Raw genomic sequence first — 21,637 nt, 5'->3', positions numbered from 1 at the left:
GTATGACTATATGGGGTGTGCAAGGTTTTGGGCTAAGGACACTCTGCGTGTTTTGGTGTGTGTGAATGTATGGGGTTATGAATGTGAAAGAGAGAGTGAATGATGAATAGTTCGGCTTCAGCTTTGTACTGGTGAATGCATTTGAGGGGGGGGGGGGCTGCTGGGACTTCCCCCCTCTGGGATATATCAGTTTACTCTTCGGCATGCTTGCCTGCAGTTACTCTCTCAATGTCTAAGCTAATGTCATGGAATGTCCATGGGCTGGGATCGTCTATCAAACGCAAAAAAGTCCTGACTCACCTAAAGAGGTTAAGAGGTGCTATTGTGTGTCTGCAAGAAACCCACTTAAATGAGAAAGAAAGCCTCAAGTTAAAAAGAGATTGGGTGGGGGAATGTATATTTGCAGAGGCCCATAACCGGAAGGCGTGGGTAGCAATTCTTATCAGTAAAACCACTGACTTTGTTTTGGAAAGATCTGTGATAGATCGGGAGGGTAGGTACGCGTTATCAATAGGGAAAATGGCAGGGAACTCAAGTTACAATTTGTACTGTCTATACTCCTACCGCAAACACTCAACAATACTTTAATAAGTTCCAAAATGTGGTGATGACACACCAAACAGGCTTACTTTTCATAGCAGGGGACCTAAACTGTGTGGCTGATAACACATTAGACAGATCCACGGCGTGGGGAGCTCAAGGAGAGATACAGGGGAAAGGGCTAGGCTAGATCCTTTTATTAAGCAACTGAAGCTCTTGGATGTGTGGAGGACTCTCCACCCCACAGAAAGGGACTACACCTTTTACTCCCACCCACACAACTCCTTTTCCAGAATAGACTATATACTCCAGGCAGAAGAAGGCTTTTCTAGAGTTATCAAGGTGGATATAGAAACGCAGGTGATCTCCGATCACACGCCTAATTCTTTCTCTATTACTCTGGGTGCTAACCGACGAGGCACAGCCCTATGGCGGTTCCACCAGGATCTTAAAGGGGATAAAGATTTTCAAAACTACCTATGGGACAAATGGTTGGATTATAAAGCTAACAATGCACAACACGTGGGAAACTCCCTTTTGTATTGGGAGGCTGCCAAGGCGGTTCTGAGGGGGGACATCATTAGCTATACGGGGGCCAGGTACAAACGTATGAATCAAGAGATATTGCAGCTGGATGATCTCCTTAAACAGGCCAGGCGCATGTTGCTTCAAAACCCGTCGGAGGACAACAAAAAAGCCTACTTTAATGCCCTTAACCAACTGAATACGGTGCTTCACATAAGGGCGGGTAAAGCGCTACAAGTGTCTCAACATAATTATTTCAAGTTTGGTAACAAAGTGGGAAGACCCCTAGCTAATTTAATTAGGGCGCAAAAGCCATGGACGGTGGTTTCTCAAATGCGTACAAGACAGGGACACCTGGTATCCAATGTTTTTGATATTTGTGAAGTGTTCCGTGTCTTCTATGATACCCTGTATAAAGCTGATTTGGCAAGAGTTCTTCTCCGATGTTTCTCTACCAAGCCTTACCACATCTCAATGAGATTTTTTAAATTTCCCTATTCAATCCTATGAGGTAGCCCAAATCATAAACACCACGCACTCTGGTAAATCTCCGTGGCCCGATGGATTCTCTTACGACTTCTATAAGATATTGAGAGTCCATGTAGCTGCTCCTTTGATGGATTTTTATACTATGGGCTTGGCTATGAATTCTTTCCCAAACAAATTTAATAGCGCTCATATTATAGTTCTCCCTAAAGCTGGGAAAGATACAGAAAAACCTGAATCTTATAGACCCATATCTCCTATGTCTCCACTTCTTTACATACTTCTTTACATACTTACGATCGACCCACTAATTAGGAAGATTCAAGCTGATGAGGAGATTCAGGGGTTTGAGAGAGCAGGGCACTCGTTTAAAGTGGTGGCATTTGCTGATAATGTTCTAGTGTTTTTAACTCATCCTTGTTCTTCCCTGACCCCATTACTGTCCTTGCAAGAGAGATTTGGAGTCTTTGTGGGGCTAAAAATTAATTGGGACAAATCCGAAGCCCTGGATGATATGAATAATGTCCAAAAAAACTGGGAGGGGGACTTTCCATTACGATGGGATCCCAAGGAACTCAAATACTTATGGATCCGAATACCAGCTCCCTTGGATGATATTTATCGCCTCAACATATCACCTAAACTTCAATACACACAGGATATGTTACAATGTTGGCAAAACCTGCCCTTATCACTGAAAACTAGGATTCACCTATATCAAATGGTAATCTTACCTAAATGGCTATATGTCTTGCAAATGTTGCCCATCCGCCTATCTACTCCGGATGTCAAGATTCTTCATAAGGCCCTCAGACATTTTTTATGGGGCGGTCGCAAAGCCCGGATTCCTTTACAAATGTTACATCAACCACTGTCTGCAGGGGATCTGGGGTGTCCTAATTTAGTTCACTACCACATGGCATGTAATCTACGCCTCATACAAGATTGGATCTTCAACTCCTCTGACTTTTTACCCACCCTGCTTTTCACTGCATGGTATGGGGTTCCTTCTTTGAACAGCCTTCTCCATATGCTGTCAAGGCAGCTTCCACCTCTTTAAAGAGCCACCTCCTGGTTGGGACCTGCAGAACCACATGGGCTTACCTGTGCTGACTTCTTCGGCAACCGCAGGGTATTACCACTATGTCAAATATAGTCAACAATTCATTTTTTCTCCCCGGCAGAGATTTGTCCCCCTTCTTAAGGTGGCAAGTGAAAAGTCTTAGATATCTCCACCAATTAACCCATCCATTAACTGGGTTGTTATACACATTCTCTGACCTCCAGCTTCAATACTCTATACATAGGGAGGACTTTTATGCCTTTTTGTAAATACGACATTTTATGCAAATGCACTGTTGCGTCCAATCATATAGTCTACAATCTTGATCTTCATTTTACTACACATTTTTAAAAATAATACAAATCCGGTAGTATTAATCGATAAGACTAATCATCCAAAAAAGCTGTAACTCTGTTGCTCCTTATTGCCAATAACCCAAAGGATAAATGTGTAACTGGGAGCTGTACCCAGAATAAGGCATGTGTTTCCTATCAAACCCCCCCTCCCTCCCTCTCTCTTCCCCCCTCCCTCTGAATGTGTGCATGTCGTCTATCTGTCAAGCAACGTGTTGAGTGGGAACAGGTGTTGCTATGTATCTAGAAACAGGTGTGGGTGTTCAGAGATGGAAAAATACAAGCACAAGAATAGCTTCTCTCATCTGGTGGGTGAGTGGGCCAATGTGTGAGGTTCTTAAAGTAAGAAATCTGTTCCCCCCCCCCCCCCCCCCCCTCACTTGGCTTCTGTAAAAGGGCGTAAATAGGAAAGAAAGGGGGCCCAAACCTCATCCTCTTCTCCTGGTAAAGATACTTGTTGGTGTAGCAAGATATAGAGCTCTTGTGTACAGAGCCTTAGCATTTGTTTAAACCATTGATCTACCTCTGGAGCTACCTTGTCTAACCATTTGGTGAGAAGAGCTTTTTTCCCAATTATTGCCGCCTTAACAAGGAAGCGTAATAAGGTAGCCTTTCTAGGCGTTGTCAGCGAGAGATTGGATCCAAGCAGCCACAGTTGTGTATCTAAGGGAATTACATAGTTCCATAGAGACGTGCAAAAACTCTGCACTTGGATGTGAGGGCATTCCCAGAACACATGTTAATAAGAGCCTGACATTTGGCCGCAGATAGAGGAATCACTAAGGCCAAATCGAAAGACTTGCTCAGGTGTGATGTATCCTTGTCATAAAAATTTAAACTGGGTTTCTCGCAGGTCCTCATTAACTGTGATTGCTTGGATCTGAGAGAAAATCCACAGAAATTCCTGACATGACAGGATGAATGCCGGCCAGAGGCTCCATTTTGTGAATGCTGCGACAACAGGTTGCTGTTGTCGCAGCATTTGGTCCTCAGCTCAACAATATGCGGAGATAATGGGGGATTTAGTAATGGTTCCTGAAAACAAATCTTTGAGTGTGCTGGTTCTCTGAATATCTTGCCAGTGGGTAGGAACTGACAAGAGGGGGAGCAATTTTAGATCTAATTCTCAATGGAGCACAGGATTTTGGGAGAGAGGTAATGGTAGTTGGGCTGCTTGGCAATAGTGATCATAATATGATGAATTAATGACCAGAAGGGGGACAGTAAACAAATCCAAGGCTCTCGTACTAAACTTTAAAAAGGGAAACTTTGATAAAATGAGAAAAATAGTTAGAAAAAAAATGAAAGGAGCAGACACAAAGGTAAAAAGTGTGCAAGAGATGAGGTCATGGTTAAAAAATACCATCCTAAAAGCACAGTCCAGATGTATTCTACACATTAAGAAAGGTGGAAAGAAGGCAAAACAATTACTGGCATGTCTAAAAGGTGAGGTGAAAGAAGCTATTTTAGCCAAAAGATCTTCATTCAAAAATTGGAAGAAGGATCCAACAGAAGAAAATAGGATAATGCATAAGCGTTGGCAAGTTAAATGTAAGACATTGATAAGACAGGCTAAGAGAGAATTTGAAAAGAAGTTGGCCGTAGAGGCAAAAACTCACAGTAAAACCTTTTAAAAACATATCTGAAGCAGGAGCCTGTGAGGGAGTCAGTTGGACCCCTTGATTAAAGTGCCTCTTTAATCAAGGGATTAAAGGGGCACTTAGAGAAGATAAGGCCATCGTGGAAAGATTAAATGATTTCTTTGCTTCTGTATTTACTGAAGAAGATGTTGAGGAGGTACTCATACCAGAGAAGGCTTTCATGGGTAATGATTCAAATGGACTAAAAAGTCATGGGATAGGAGGCGATGTCCTTTTGTGGATTACAAACTGGTTAAAAGACAGGAAACAGAGAGTAGGATTAAATGGTCAATTTTCTCAATGGAAAAGGGTAAACAGTGGAGTGCCTCAGGGATCTGTACTTGGACCAGTGCTTTTCAATATATATATAAATGATCTGGAAAGGAATACGACGAGTGAGGTAATCAAATTTGCAGATGATACAAAATTATTCAGAGTAGTTAAATCACAAGTGGATTGTGATACATTACGGGAGGACCTTGCAAGACTGGAAGATTGGGCATCCAAATGGCAGATGAAATTTAATGTGGACAAGTGCAAGGTGTTGCATATAGGGAAAAATAACTCTTGCTGTAGTTACACGATGTTAGGTTCCATATTAGGAACTACCACCCAGGAAAAAGATCTAGGCATCATAGTGGATAATACTTTAAAATTGTCAGCTCAGTGTGCTCAGTTAAAAAAGCAAACAGAGTGTTAGGAATTATTAGGAAGGGAATGGTTAATAAAACGGAAAATGTCATAATGCCTCTTTATCGCTTCATGGTGAGACAGCACCTTGAATACTGTGTACAATTCTGGTCGCCGCATCTCAAAAAAAGATATAGATGCAATGGAAAAGGTATAGAAAAGGGCAACCAAAATGATAAAGGGGATGGAACAGCTCCCCTATGAGGAAAGGCTAAAGAGGTTAAGGCTGTTCAGCTTGGAGAAGAGACGGCTGATGGGGGATATGATAGAGGTCTTTAAGATCGTGAGAGGTCTTGAACAAATAGATGTGAATTGGTTATTTACACTTTCAAATAATAGAAGGACTAGGGGGCATTCTATGAAGTTAGCATGTACTAGAGATGTGCCTTCGTTTTTCACGATTTAGCCAATGCCAACGACATTGTCTAATTCGTCATTGTTGGGGAAGTTGGGAAAAAGAATCAAAATTCCACGAATTTTCGGGTTAAAGTCGGTTTTTTATTACTGCGCACTAACGGATGTTAGTGCGCATGGACTATCCGTTAGCGCGCAGTCGCTGGACGTAGTGCGCAGTACATGGCGCCTCACCGTACTGCGCACTAACGGATTATTAGTGCGCACTAGGTACATGGCAGTGCGCAGTGATATATGTTAGTGCGCACTAACGTAAATTGATACTAAATTGACACTTTTTTTAAAATTGAAGGTTGAATATGTATTCCTATTGGGTGTCTTCTTGTTTTTTTATTCATTACCAAGGTTACCAACAGCCAAGGTGCTGTTTTTTACAGATTGTTTTATATGGGGGATGGGGAATGGGAATGGGGGATAGAGCTATTAGCTTGAAGTTCTAATCCTACTGTAGTAGTGTGTCTGTGGATATTGTGATTATGTCATCAATCATGTGACTAGAATTTGTTTGATATATTATGCATAATATTCATTTGCATCATTTTTGAATTGGCCACTTAAATTAATAGGTTTATTTTCCCTCCTACTTTTAGTCAATAGGTAGCAATAATAGCTATATAATAAGGGGTGCTCTGCTTATGTGTTGCTTTTGTTTTGTGGGTTTGAGGAGAAAACATCAGTCAATCAGTTTATAGCTAGCTGCAGCTGTTGATTTGATAGTTAGTTAATATTATACAGCCTTTATTGTTATTAAGGGGTACTAGCTGCTAGCTGGCTTAGCTAGCTGATACTAGTATCAGCCTATGATACTAGCAGCCAGCCAGTAGCCAGCCATTGCCACTAGCCACAGTAGCATATAGCTAGCTACTGGTAGCAGCCAAGCCACTAGCCAAAATAGCCAATAGCCACAACCAGTGAGCTGAGCTGAGCTCTACTCTTTTTTTCTGTTTCTTGAGTGAGCTCTTCGTTCGCAGCATTCCTAGCCTAGGCATAGGCAGGCACCAGCACTCCAGTCCAGCAGCAGGGCTTGCTTATAAAGGACAAGGTGAAGGTACTAAGGTAGGTGCGTTGATTGCTTTCTGAACATTGCAGCAGTAGAGTTTTAATAGATTTATAAAGATATAAAATTATATAATATTATATTTATCAATATTATATAGATGTATGTGTAATCTACCAGATTTATCACTAATAGTGTTTATAGCTAGCTAGCCCTAGCCAGTGACACTAGGCTAATAGCTAGCTTGGCTATTAGCCTAGTGTCACTGGCTATATTGGCTAGCTATTAAAGCCAGTGAGTCACTACTATCAAATCAATTCTACTACTAAACCTATAATTGGCCAATAGTCTGTCCAATATCCTATATTATGTATCTTGTGCTTGGCTTGAGGCTTCTGCTCCTGTGTGTGAGATCTGTGGGTAAGACTTGAAGTGGGAGGGAGAAGTTATTTTAGTTCAAAGAACAGAATAGGCCTGAAAAGGATATGAAAAAATAGGAATAGGACTTCTCTAACCTCAATGCAGAAAAGCCTAGCCACTAGCCAGTCCTGCCAGGAGGCTAGTGTAATGAGTGAACTGAAGTATTGCAGCCTAGTTTCAGTCTCAGTCTGCTGCAGTTTGATGCTCTGGCCAATGCATGGTATAAATTGCAATATAATATATTAGTAAGTATACTATATCAAATTATCAATTGTCAGTGTCACTCACTGACTAATAAATAATCACTATATCCTTCTTTGTCCTGTGGTCTGGGGGTAGCCTTAGCAATAGCTAGCTAGCTAATGCTATTAGCTCAATAAAGTTTTAAAAATGAATACCAAACTAATTTATTAACTTGTTTAATGTACTATATTTATTATATATTTCTTTGACCACAGAATCATAATGCCCCTACCAGTACCCTCTGGAAAAAAACGTGTTGCTAGTGATAGTGCTACTGGAAAGAGCTGTCTGCCAGTCCCTAGGAAAAAACTGCGATTTTTTGAGAAGAAAGAGGATGTAGAAGTGCAAGGAAACTTGTTGCAAGGGAAGGAACGAGCAAAATTTGAGGGAAAGGTGAAAAGATTAGATGAAAGAATGGTGCTACAGAAAGTATTGGATGATGATGATGAATCAGATATTGAGGAGGAGGAGGAGGAGGAGGAGGAGGATGATGATCAGGAGTTTTTGGCTAGTAAACATTCTGAGGAGAAGGAGGAGGAGGAGAACAGAAGCAATGACAATGTTAGTCAGATTGCAAAACAAACAACTACTGCCAGTGCCAGCAGTATTGCTGGTACCCTGTCCCCTACACCATTTGAACATCCACGTGTGACTACTACTACTACTACTATTTCTACTACTAGTATGAAAATGACAAGTATCCAGCCTAGAGTAAGGAACAGTACAAGGACATCAAAGATTTGGAATCATTATCATGTTGTGGCTGACCAGAGATTTGGACAATGTATCCATTGTAAAAAGATGGTGAGCCGTGGAAGAATTATTGGACATCTTACTAACAGCAACATGAAATATCACCTTGAAAGAGAACATAGAGCACTGTTGCTTGCAGAAGAAGCTGGTCCCACTGTGCTTGCCCAGGCTTCAAGTAAAGCAACAGGGAAGCAGCCACAGAAGGAAAGTAGTAGTAGTACTAAAGATAAAGAAGATACAGATTGTGTGCATCTGCAGAAGCAGCAGTCTCCTCTTCCTCATCCCCAGCAGCAGCGGCAAGCTACCATGGAGCAGATGGGGTGGTGTTCTTCTGCAATGTCACAGAGCAGGAAGCAGGCAATGTCTAAAGTGGGTACACGACATATTGCTCTAATGATTGCTTTGGATGATCAGCCGCTGCAGATTGTAGAAAATGAGGGATTTAAGCAGATGCTCCATTATTTCGCCCCTTACTACAAACTTCCTTCAAGAAGTACATTTAGCCGTCAGGTGCTTCCTTCCCTATACAGAAAATGTCGTGCTGAAATGCAGATTATGATGGCAAGGGCAAAGGGGAGGAGCATCCATCTCACCATTGATGTTTGGACTAGTATGAATGCAATGCATGCATATTTATCTCTAACAGCACATTGGTGGCAGCTGGATGAGGCATTAATACCTGTAAGCACTAGCAGCATTGGCAGTGGCAGTGGCAGCAGCTCCAAAAGGTTTCGCCAGGATACCATTGGGCTTTACTGCATGCTCAAGTGCTAGACAAGAGACATACTTCCGAAAATATCTTACACGCAATTCAGGGGATGATGGAAAAATGGAATGGGCTCCTTAGAAGCAGTGATATGGAATGCTTAAATGGATTTTTCATTACTGACAATGGTTCCAATATTATTAAGGCTCTGGCTGATGGTAGATTCAACGGCATCCGATGCTTTGCACATACCCTGCATCTGATAGTGAGGGATGCTTTGGGGCTTAGTGGCAAGGAAGGTGGTACTACTAGTTGTAGTAGTCAACTCCTGAAGCGGTTGATTGAAAAGTGTCGCAAAATAGCTGGGCATTTCAATCGTAGTGTAAAAAGTGGGAAGCAACTCAGAAAGAGGCAAATAGCAGTTGGCGCACCTTTGCACAACCTTCTTCAGGATGTGCCTACCAGATGGAATTCCACCTATCTTATGTTGGAGAGGTTGTCTGAACAGCAGACACCTCTTCATGATTTGGCAATGGCAACTGAAATTGGATTGGAAAATCCTCTTGGATGTCAGGACTGGACAAACATTGCACACATGGTGCATGTCCTCAAGCCTTTCAAAGTATATACTGATGCATTGAGTTCAGCTAATGCCACTTTGGGTGGTGTCATCCCTGTAATAAACTATCTGGAGGAGGTATTAGAGGAATTTCTGCATCATCCAGATTTCTCTAAGGAAGTGTTAATGCTTGTTAAATGCTTAAAAGAGCAAGTTGAAAAAAGATTGAAACCTCTCATGCAAAGGGATTGCTATATGTTAGCCACGATGTGTGACCCACGTGTGAAAGGCAGTATTGCTCTCAAGAACAATGCTCTTACACATTGGAAAAAAAAGTTGATTACAATGGTTGAAAACATAGGGGCGGATTTTCAGAGCCCTGCTCGCGTAAATCCGCCCAAAACCGGGCGGATTTACGCGAGCAGGGCCCTGCGCGCCGGGAAGCCTATTTTACATAGGCCTCCCGGCGCGCGCAGAGCCCCGGGACTCGCGTAAGTCCCGGGGTTTTCGGAGTGGGCGTGTCGGGAGGCGTGTCGGGGGGCGGGCCCGGTCGACGCGGCGTTTCGGGGGCGTGTCGGCCGCGTTTTGGGGGCGGGTACGGGGCGTGGCTACGACCCGGGGGCGTGGCCGCGCCCTCCGTACCCGCCCCCAGGTCACGGCCCGGCGCGCAGCAGGCCCGCTGGCGCGCGGGGATTTACGTCTCCCTCCGGGAGGCGTAAATCCCCCGACAAAGGTAAGGGGGGGGGTGTAGACAGGGCCGGGTGGGTGGGTTAGGTAGGGGAAGGGAGGGTAAGGTGAGGGGAGGGCAAAGGAAAGTTCCCTCCGAGGCCGCTCCGATTTCGGAGCGGCCTTGGAGGGAACGGGGGGAGGCAGCGCGGCTCGGCGCGCGCAGGCTATACAAAATCGATAGCCTTGCGCGCGCCGATCCAGGATTTTAGTGGATACGCGCGGCTCCGCGCGTATCTACTAAAATCCAGCGTACTTTTGCTTGAGTCTGATGCGCAAGCAAAAGTAGGCTGTTCGCGCGCCTCTTAAAATCTACCCCATAATGTCTAACAGGGTCTGTTCCACTGGTAACGATGAAAAAGATTTAGTATCATCCTCTCAGTCTCCAACTCCATCCTGCTCAAGTACTAGTATGATCAGCTGCTCCCCTACCCCTTCCATAACACATCAAAATATGAGTCATTCCACATTTAATGAACTGCCTGCCATGTCACAAGCAATCGCATCAGCTGTTGGCAGAAGAGTTACTACTGAGTCCTACCTGCAGGAGAATGTTTCAGAACTGCATGTTAAGAGTTTTCTGTCTGAGCCAATTCAGAGCATGGACTCAGATCCCTTGAGATATTGGGCACAGAAAGCTTCAATGTGGCCTGATCTTGCAATACTAGCACAGCACTTTCTTTCCTGCCCGCCAACAAGTGTGCAAAGTGAAAGAGTATTTTCAATGATAGGGAACATAGTGAGTCCACACCGTGCACGTTTGTCTCCAGACTTAGTCGAGCAATTGGTTTTTATCAAAACGAACTTTCCACAGCTTGGGTATCCGAACTTTCCCTGTGACTGGGAGGAGTGAGTCTCTTGTCGAGGGCCGAGATCCAAGGTCAAGGGGTGGAAGAGAGGCTTGGCTCTATGCAGCTGTGCTCCCCGCATCGCTTGCTGGGGCGCCCGGCCACAAGAGGCAGCAGCGGCCACAACATTGCCGCTGCTGCCTCTTGTGGCCCACAGGAGAAGCCAGTCTGGGAGTCACAAGACATGAACACTCTGTCCTGCTGCGTCTCCAACACAGGCTTCTCACTCCCAGGCTCCTTTCCCCCAATGTCCACCTCTGAGGCAGGCAAGTCCTCGCTGGGTTCTTCTGCCTCAGCGTCCATCTCCGACAGCATGATTGTGTGAATGAAGTATGAAAGAATTTCAGGCCAATACAATATTAAATTGCACTTACAGTGCACAGAGAGGTTGATACTCTAAGTAGCTAGTGGCTGTACTAGTAGTAGCTAGCTACTAGCTACTGGATATCCAAGTACTAGCTACTACTTGGATATCCAGTTTATATCCAACTAGTAGCTGCTACTACTACTAGCTACTAGTTGGATATAAACTGTTACTGTCTGTTATATCCACTACTGTAACAATATATTGATTAACCAAATATATACAGACACCCTTGAGTGTAATAAAAAGAGAAAACTGAGCATCCAGAAGTTGTACATTTCTGAAGGATTTTTTGTTCATGAGTCTGCTTTCTCCTAGTCCTTACTCCTACTTTAGTATCACAAGCATTACATTTTTTGCTTCAAATGGCTGTCTTGGTCATGGAGCAATTTTTGGCATTGACGTGTGAGTCATTGCAGTAGCTTGAGTGCTGCACACACTGCACACAGTGCACAATATTGTATTGGCCAGGTTGAAAGATGTGTGAATGGTCAGTAGCCACGGTTGAAGCCTTGACGTTGGCGCTACTGCTCACAAGTATACAACTTGTGCTAATTCAGCCAGACTGAATGTTGTATGGAAGTGTATGACTAACTTAGTTACTACTACTAAAACAATGAAATGTGTTGGATTATAATAGACATACATCCGTACATGTCTGCTCTTTGTAATTTAGTAGTACCATACTATATTATTTTGGAATAATAATTATTAGTTAAATGACTAATAAAATAATATATAAAAAAAGAACAAGCAAACATTTCCAATATAAACAAATTTATTAACATTTATATTTCACACCACCACCACCACAGTACATGCACACATTTAAAAAAAAAAACAAAACAAAAAAAAAAACCCAGGCCAGCAGCCCAGGTCAAGGCGAAATATGATGCCTTGACTTCATGATGTTGCAGGGTCAGGCTCATGTGGAGAGGAGGGTGTCGCCACTGGAGAAACCTCCTCTGAAGCAGAGGGAACTGGCACCTCCTCCTCATGAGGCATCTCATGAGGAGGAGAAGCCATTTCCCTCTGCTCCTGAGGGGCCTCCTCCAGGGCTAACAACCTCCTCTCCACATTGCAGACACTGGCCTGCACCTCTCCGACCCTCTGCTGCAACATCATGAAGTCGGCATCATATTTCACCTTGAACTGCCGTACTTCCTGCAGGATCTCCTCCAACTTTGAATATTGTGCACAGCAGCACTTACATGTTGGAGGAGATCCTGGAGGAAGTACGGCAGTGCTGGTGCTGGTGCTGGCACTGGCGCTGGCGCTGGTGGTGGTGCTGGTGGTGGTGCTGGTGGTGGTGCTGGTGGCAGTGGTGGGCCGCTGGCTCCTGGCAGCTTTTTCTGGTGGTCCTATAAAGAAATTAAAATAAATAATAATTCAACATGAGACACAGAACTATACATTATACATACATTACATAGTCAGATATGACAAATAAAAAAGCAAATACTACTGGATGCGTGTGAGCAAGTTTATAAAATAATCTACCCCTTATTTAGTTTATTGACCTTGAGGATTATAGAAAAATGAGGAGTCCATTGCAGGGGAGAAGGAGTGAGGGGGAGAGTGGAGGGATATCAAATCTATCAACATAGATTAGAGAGAATACATAATTTGAAGGATTGGAAGGAGAAATAATAGTCAATCTCAGGTTACACAGAATATGATGGTAGGAGATACACTACAAACCTCTTCTTTTTTTTCACCTTCAATTCTTTAGTTTACTATCATAGCCACTCAGTGTCATTTAATATATACAAATAAATAAATACACACATCCTCCCATTCCCAATCCCCAGCCACTATAACTGACTGATATAAAAAAAAAAAGATTTTGTTTTTCAGCCTCAGATAATATATACTACTGTACTGGCTGTGCCAAGATATATTATTTCCTACCTAGACCACTTGTTGTTGCTGCCTCCGTCCTCCTCTGGTGACAGCTCTGCCTCCCACTAGGCCCAGGAAGCCCCGCCTCGTCCCTACCTGGGTGTTGTTCTGTACAAGACAAATCAAAATTCAGAGAACAACAGTTAGAATTTTAAAAACAAGAATGAGATCAGACACAATGATTCATTCACTGTTATAGTAAAGAAACATTTTTAACACAAATTCCATTACAATTAATTGAATAGTTGTGTAATGTGTGTTGTTCTTGTGTAGTATTCTGAAAACAACTTACCAGGCACGGAACGGGGCAAGGTTCGGCGGACCTCCTCGAGCCACCTACCCTCGTGCAATCGCAGATGGCGACCTGAAAATTAGAGGAATATACAGGAAAAAGAATAACATTGATTAATTTTTACAACATGCCCATGTTTTGCCTTGACCTACTAGATTATTTTTTATGCAACATACAAAAGTTAGTTATACATAAATACTATTTTATTTATATTTCAATGTGGCTTTCAAAAAGATAAATATAAATATCAATAATATACCACAGATAATTTTATTTCCTTTGTAGTCTAGTTATTAAGTATTAATACTAGTATAGTATAGGGTAAGGGTGGTACACTAGTAGCTAGCTAGCTAGTAGCTAGCTACTAGTATTTCTGTTTTTTTAAAATATATTTACTTAACATTATAACTTTTATTACTTATAGTAGTTAATTATTACATTATAATTATATAACTCACTGTATGCTACTAGTAGCTGCTACTGTAGCTAGTATTACTATCATACTCTATTTAATTTTCAATGACAAAATAATATACATAATTTATAATTGAATAATATGATCAACATTATTATTTCTCACCTTTCTTTTTGAGGTCTTCCACCTCACGAGGGTAGGAGGTCCGCCGGCAAAACTCCTCCTGGAGAGAGGCCCAGGCAGCAGTCTCCCTTTGCAGGTTAGGCCTGCTGCCTGAGGGGGTGTACAGGTTCCTCTCATCCAGGAGCATGAGCCGGGCCAGGAGGTCCACGTCGCCCTGGGTAAAGCGGGGCTTCCTGGACCTTGCTGCCACCTTGGAGGAGGACGGTGGGGAGGAGTCAGACTCCCTCCCCCTGTCCTCACCGGACTCCCTTTCACGTTCCATCCTACCATGAGAAAATAAAAAAGAAGATGAAAAAAAGTATGTGCTATAGGACAGCTGTTTGTTCAGAAGCTCACACACTAATGCAGGGAGGGGCTAGGCAGCTCCCCCCTGTCTGTGAAGCCAGCCCTCAGCCCTCACCCTCACAGTGACAGTACACTATTCAGTTCAGTGGCAGGGACATGGGGGGAGGGGAGGAGTGAGGGTCAGGCAGCTGAGCTTCCCCCCCCCCCTGTCTGTGAAGCCAGCCAGCCTCTCACTACGTAATGCAGGCAGGGAGGGAGCTGTCTCGGCCCTCACCCTCACAGTGACAGTACGCTATTCAGTTCAGTGGCAGGGACATGGGGGGAGGGGAGGAGTGAGGGTCAGGCAGCTGAGCTCCCCCCCCCCCTGTCTGTGAAGCCAGCCAGCCTCTCACTACGTAATGCAGGCAGGGAGGGAGCTGTCTCGGCCCTCACCCTCACAGTGACAGACAGTACGCTATTCAGTTCAGTGGCAGGGACATGGGGGGAGGGGAGGAGTGAGGGTCAGGCAGCTGAGCTCCCCCCCCCCCTGTCTGTGAAGCCAGCCAGCCTCTCACTACATAATGCAGGCAGGGAGGGAGCTGTCTCGGCCCTCACCCTCACAGTGACAGACAGTACGCTATTCAGTTCAGTGGCAGGGACATGGGGGGAGGGGAGGAGTGAGGGTCAGGCAGCTGAGCTCCCCCCCCCCTGTCTGTGAAGCCAGCCAGCCTCTCACTACGTAATGCAGGCAGGGAGGGAGCTGTCTCGGCCCTCACCCTCACAGTGACAGTACGCTATTCAGTTCAGTGGCAGGGACATGGGGGGAGGGGAGGAGTGAGGGTCAGGCAGCTGAGCTCCCCCCCCCCCCCTGTCTGTGAAGCCAGCCAGCCTCTCACTACATAATGCAGGCAGGGAGGGAGCTGTCTCAGCCCTCACCCTCACAGTGACAGTACGCTATTCAGTTCAGTGGCAGGGACATGGGGGGAGGGGAGGAGTGAGGGTCAGGCAGCTGAGCTCCCCCCCCCTGTCTGTGAAGCCAGCCAGCCTCTCACTACATAATGCAGGCAGGGAGGGAGCTGTCTCGGCCCTCACCCTCACAGTGACAGACAGTACGCTATTCAGTTCAGTGGCAGGGACATGGGGGGAGGGGAGGAGTGAGGGTCAGGCAGCTGAGCTCCCCCCCCCTGTCTGTGAAGCCAGCCAGCCTCTCACTACGTAATGCAGGCAGGGAGGGAGCTGTCTCGGCCCTCACCCTCACAGTGACAGTACGCTATTCAGTTCAGTGGCAGGGACATGGGGGGAGGGGAGGAGTGAGGGTCAGGCAGCTGAGCTCCCCCCCCCCTGTCTGTGAAGCCAGCCAGCCTCTCACTACGTAATGCAGGCAGGGAGGGAGCTGTCTCAGCCCTCACCCTCACAGTGACAGTACGCTATTCAGTTCAGTGGCAGGGACATGGGGGGAGGGGAGGAGTGAGGGTCAGGCAGCTGAGCTCCCCCCCCCCTGTCTGTGAAGCCAGCCAGCCTCTCACTACGTAATGCAGGCAGGGAGGGAGCTGTCTCGGCCCTCACCCTCACAGTGACAGTACGCTATTCAGTTCAGTGGCAGGGACATGGGGGGAGGGGAGGAGTGAGGGTCAGGCAGCTGAGCTCCCCCCCCCCTGTCTGTGAAGCCAGCCAGCCTCTCACTACGTAATGCAGGCAGGGAGGGAGCTGTCTCGGCCCTCACCCTCACAGTGACAGACAGTACGCTATTCAGTTCAGTGGCAGGGACATGGGGGGAGGGGAGGAGTGAGGGTCAGGCAGCTGAGCTCCCCCCCCCCTGTCTGTGAAGCCAGCCAGCCTCTCACTACGTAATGCAGGCAGGGAGGGAGCTGTCTCGGCCCTCACCCTCACAGTGACAGTACGCTATTCAGTTCAGTGGCAGGGACATGGGGGGAGGGGAGGAGTGAGGGTCAGGCAGCTGAGCTCCCCCCCCCCCCCCCTGTCTGTGAAGCCAGCCAGCCTCTCACTACGTAATGCAGGCAGGGAGGGAGCTGTCTCGGCCCTCACCCTCACAGTGACAGACAGTACGCTATTCAGTTCAGTGGCAGGGACATGGGGGGAGGGGAGGAGTGAGGGTCAGGCAGCTGAGCTCCCCCCCCCTGTCTGTGAAGCCAGCCAGCCTCTCACTACGTAATGCAGGCAGGGAGGGAGCTGTCTGTGTGACACTGACAATCTCTGTTAAACTTTTTTTTCACTAAATTAGCATAAAATTAAATGAAGTACTTTTGTGTGTTAAACTTTTAATTTCCCCTAATGTAAGTAACTTCATTTAATATTATTTTTATATTATTTTATGCTATTTCACCGAAAAAAAGTGCATTAACTATTTAACTTAACCAACTAACTAATAGTAAAGTAATACTGTATAAAAACTAAAACAGAATCTTATATATTTATTATATTATACACTTACAGTGGTAAAGTTGAAGTTGATGATATTGTAACTCTGTGACGTGTGTGCACAGCTCAAACACTGCTGCTCTCCTCTGTCAGCACGTAGTAAGAAAATAATTATTAGTGCGTGCAGCAAAATGGCCTCTGGGGACCTCACAGAGCATGCTCAAGAGAGCGCGCACTAATCCGCGTTTGTGTGCACTAACCAGCGGTAGTGCGCACTATCCAGCGGTAGTGCGCACTAACTACGGATGAGTTAAAATACTGATTCTACATTCCCATTGGCTGTTTTCCAGGTGGTGCGAACCAGTGGGAGCCCAGAACCGTACATTTAGCTAACGAACTCCTTAAAAATTGATACGTTTTACTTAAAAGTTGCAATTTTTGGTAGTGCGCACTAGCATTAGTTAGTGCGCACTAACGGGAACTTTGGGCGCACTAACCCCGTTAGTGCGCACTAACTCTGTTCGTAAAAAAAACCAAATCACACGCGAAAAACTAAACTTTTAAACGAATCGGTCGACCGAAGCCCGATCCGATTCCTAAAAACGAAGCACATCTCTAGCATGTACCACATTTAAGACTAATCGGAGAAAATTCTTTTTCACTCAACGCATAATAAAGGTCTGGGATTTGTTGCCAGAGGATGTGGTTAGTGCAGTTAGTGTAGCTGGGTTCAAAAAAGGTTTGGATAAGTTCTTGGAAGAGAAACCCATTAACTGATATTAATCAAGTTTACTTAGGGAGTTGCCACTGCTATTAATTGCATCAGTAGCTTGGGATCTTCTTAGTGTTTGGGTAATTGCCTGGTTTGGCCGCTGTTGGAAACAGGATGCTGAGCTTGATGGACCCTTGGTCTGACCCAGCATGGCAATTTCTTATGTTCTTATGTTCTTTGACTGAACCAAATCACGGTGAACTTAGAAGATGTGGTAGGCCTGATTGACAAACTGAAGAGTAGTAAATAACCTGGACCGGATGGTATACACCCCAGGGTTCTGAAGGAACTAAAAAATGAAATTTCAGACCTATTAGTAAAAATTTGTAACCTATCATTAAAATCATCCATTGTACCTGAAGACTGGAAGGTGGCTAAATTAACCCCAATATTTAAAAAGGGTTCCAGGGGCGATTCGGGAAACTACAGACCAATTAGCCTGACTTCAGTGCCAGGAAAAATTGTGGAAAATGTTCCAAATATCAAAATCATTGAATATATAGAAAGACATGGTTTAATGGAACAAAGTCAGCATGGTTTTACCCAAGGCAAGTCTTGCCTCACAAATCTGCTTCACTTTTTTGAAGGAGTTAATAAACATGTAGATAAAGGGGTTACGATTGTGGACCCTTGGGCCGCTTGGAACAGAAGATGGTGCACTGTGGAGGACCACGGCAAGCATCCCAACCGGGAGGTGGCTCGGAGGGCTCAGAGAACGCTTCGACACTGAGACACGGTGGAGTCCTATGCGACCAAGGACTCGGTAAAGGCTGAAAGGACGGACGATGTTGGGCCCCGGTGACTGACGAGTCTTCACCCTGGAAGCCGGTACTCCCCCAGGAGGAGCCCGTAGGAGTCCAGCCGCTGGGACTTTTGGAGATTCACCCTGGAAGCCGGTGCCCCCCCAGGAGGCGCCCGTAGGGGCCCGGCTGCTGGGACTTAGGTGAATCTTCTGGGCCAGCGAAGACAAGGAAGAAAGCTGAGTCGGAAGCCGGGAGTCAGAGGCGAAACCAAGCCAAGGATGAGGCAGAAGACAGAGTCGTGGACAGAGCCGGGTCAGAACCAGAGGTCAGAGCGAACCAAGCCAGGTACAGAAGCTAGAGCAGAAGTCATGGACGAGCCGGGTCAGAACCAGAGGTCAGAAGCAGATACCAGAGCCAATGGACGAAGATGGCGAACAAGTCAGGAGACAAGCCAGGTCAAGAACAGAGAGCAGGAGAACGCAGCAACTCGAGATCAGGAACCTGAGGAACCTCGTTGCAAGGCACTGGAGTGCTCTAGATGCATTGTACTTATACCCTGAGGGTGTCTGACATCATCCCCAGCAGAACAGAGGGTTTTCCCGCACTGGCCCCTTTAAGAGGAGCTCCTCCCCGCGCGCACGTGTCAGGGGGCAGGGCCAGCCGCGCCGGACCGTCGGCATCTCTCCCGAGGAGGGAGAGACACGCTGGAGGGCCTGCAAGCCCGTGGAAGCCCGTAAACGGCCCGGGCCGCCCCCGAGGTAGGTGGAGGGACCGGGGCATGGCCCGGGACCGTAACAGTACCCCCTCTCCTATGCCCCCTCCCTGGAGGCCTGGGTTTACTTGGGTGATCCAGATGGAACTGGCGAAGGAGGTCTTTATCCAAGATATGGAAAGAGGGCTCCCAGGAGTTTTCCTCCGGACTGTAGCCCTCCCACGAGAGGAGGTATTCCCACCGACGATGGTGGAATCGTACGTCCAGAACTTCCTTCACCGTATAGATGCCATCGGTCTCAGCTTCGGCAGCGATGGGTTCCGGAAGTTTATCGTGAAAGGAAGAGAGCACCACAGGCTTAAGCAAAGACACGTGGAACACGTCATGAATCCTTAAAGTGGAAGGTAATCGCAGATGGTAGGACACCGCCCCAACTCGTTCCGCTACAGGGAATGGACCAATATACTTGGGAGCCAGGCGCATAGAAGGGACCCGTAGACAAATATTTCTGGTGCTCAACCAGACTTTACTCCCTGGAAGGAGGACCGGGGCTGGTCGCCGTAAACGATCCGTGTACTTCTTAGCCTTGGCAGAGGCAGTTCAAAGCTTTTCCTGAGTAGATATCCATAGCGCACACAACTGCTGGGCAGTAAGCTGAACCGCCAGTGAAGAGACAGTCAGTGGCAAAGGCAATGGAGGCCTGGGGCTCTTTCCGAGACGAGCTGAAACGGGGACTGGTCAGTAGCGGAGTGCTTGTGGTGGTTATAGGAAAACTCAGCCCATGGTAAGAGGGTGACCCAGTCAACCTGTAGATCCCCAACGAAAGCTTGGAGGAAGGCCTTCAGTGTTCGGTTAGTCCGCTCAGCCTGGCCATTGGCTTGAGGGTGAAAGGCAGTAGTGAGATCCAGGCGCACCCCGAACTTCTTGCAGAGGGCCCTCCAATACTTTGCCATAAACTGCGGCCCACGGTCAGAGGTAATGTGTGAAGGCAGGCCATGTAAATGGAAGACATGTTGGATAAAGAGGTTAGCCAGTTCTGGCGCTGAAGGTAGCTTGGCGAGAGGCACAAACTGGGCCATCTTTGAAAAGCGGTCAACCGTGACCCAAATCACAGTCTTCCCATCGGAAACTGGTAGATCCACAATAAAGTCGGTGGATAGGTGAGTCCAAGGCTCCGTGGGAGTGGGCAATGGCTGTAGAAGCCTCCAGGGGTGTCCATGGAGAGACTTCTGTCGAGCACAGGTAGGGCATGACTGGACATAATGGCGTATGTCGTCCTTGACCCGCGGCCACCAATCCAATCCATACTATCCAATTGGATCGTGATTTCATCACCCAAGCTTGTCCAATGGAGAACGAGGATATACAAACTTCTTCAATTTGAATACATGACAGCACACAGACATCTCAGGACGCAATTACAGAATGCTTTTCTATTTGGAAGTCTTTTTGGGACCGCCTTTTGACACAGTTGAAGGACTACATATTAAAAATTTGAGAGGACTAGTGCAACCTGGCTACATCTTAGATGCTCCTGAAAACTCAGACCTTGCCTGGGAGGGGAGGGGGGAGAGGGAGGGGAGTTGTGTCCTATTCATTAATGTCTCTGTTGAGAAGTATTCGTTGGCAACTTGTTGTTTAATTTTGAAAATTTCAATAAAAAGATGATTAAAAAAGCAAAACCTGCCATTTGTCCAGGTAAGTCTGAACTTAGCTGTACAAATGGTATTGATCTGTGTTTTTTTTTCCAAAATACAACAAATAGCATCCAAACATTCCTGGTCCTGTCACAACAGCAGAAATTTGGGAAAACTCAATATTCTGCAGCCATTTACCATCTGAAGGTCCAAACCACCTCAGGTAAATCAACATCTTAGATTGTAAGCTTTTTTGGGAAGGAACCTTGTAATCATGTAAATGATCTTATATAGTATTGTATACATTGGTAGTGATTTTATATCTATTTTTTTATATATGTACTTATAGTATTATTATATGCTGCTAATACAAATATCCACATGCCTAATTTCATTCTTAATTATGTCACATCACGATGACTTTATCAACACCACTTGGAAATGAAGATCATTAATAAATATGGTAGCAGATGACAAACAATTGTATTATAATTTCACTATGCACCATGAGAAATAATTGTAATGCTTTTGTAGATCTGGATACGGTATGATCTTTTTCTCCTACATGAGTTCACAGCTTGCATGTATAAAATTTTCATTTTAATTAAATCAAGAATATGATATAAAAACAGTTTTCTCATTGAAATGACACAAAGTTGGTGTTCTGCTCTTAATTACCATGCATGCATGCATCCCAGTCTGCTGGCTGGTTACATAAGGCCAAGATCAAGTATGGTTGGGAAGAAAGCACAGACTGTGCAAAACGAGGGGAAATTAGCCAACTGAATACTATAGTCAGGCATATTCTCCTCACTGGCTTTTTCTTAAATCTTGATAAAAATGTCTGCATAAATTAGAAGAACCCTGAGGCAGCCCTAACTTGCATGACAAGCTCTTACACAACAGATCACCCTAGGATCCACCGACCTTGGCAGTATTACAGGGGTCATATTTTTACAGGGATGAACTGTTCTTGAACAATGTATCCAATGTATTAGACACAAACAGGCT

The sequence above is a fragment of the Rhinatrema bivittatum genome, chromosome 2, assembly GCF_901001135.1.
Source record: "Rhinatrema bivittatum chromosome 2, aRhiBiv1.1, whole genome shotgun sequence".
Classification (NCBI taxonomy): Eukaryota; Metazoa; Chordata; class Amphibia; order Gymnophiona; family Rhinatrematidae; genus Rhinatrema; species Rhinatrema bivittatum.
The sequence above is the reverse complement of the archived record's forward strand: the minus strand, read 5'-3'. Positions refer to the sequence as shown.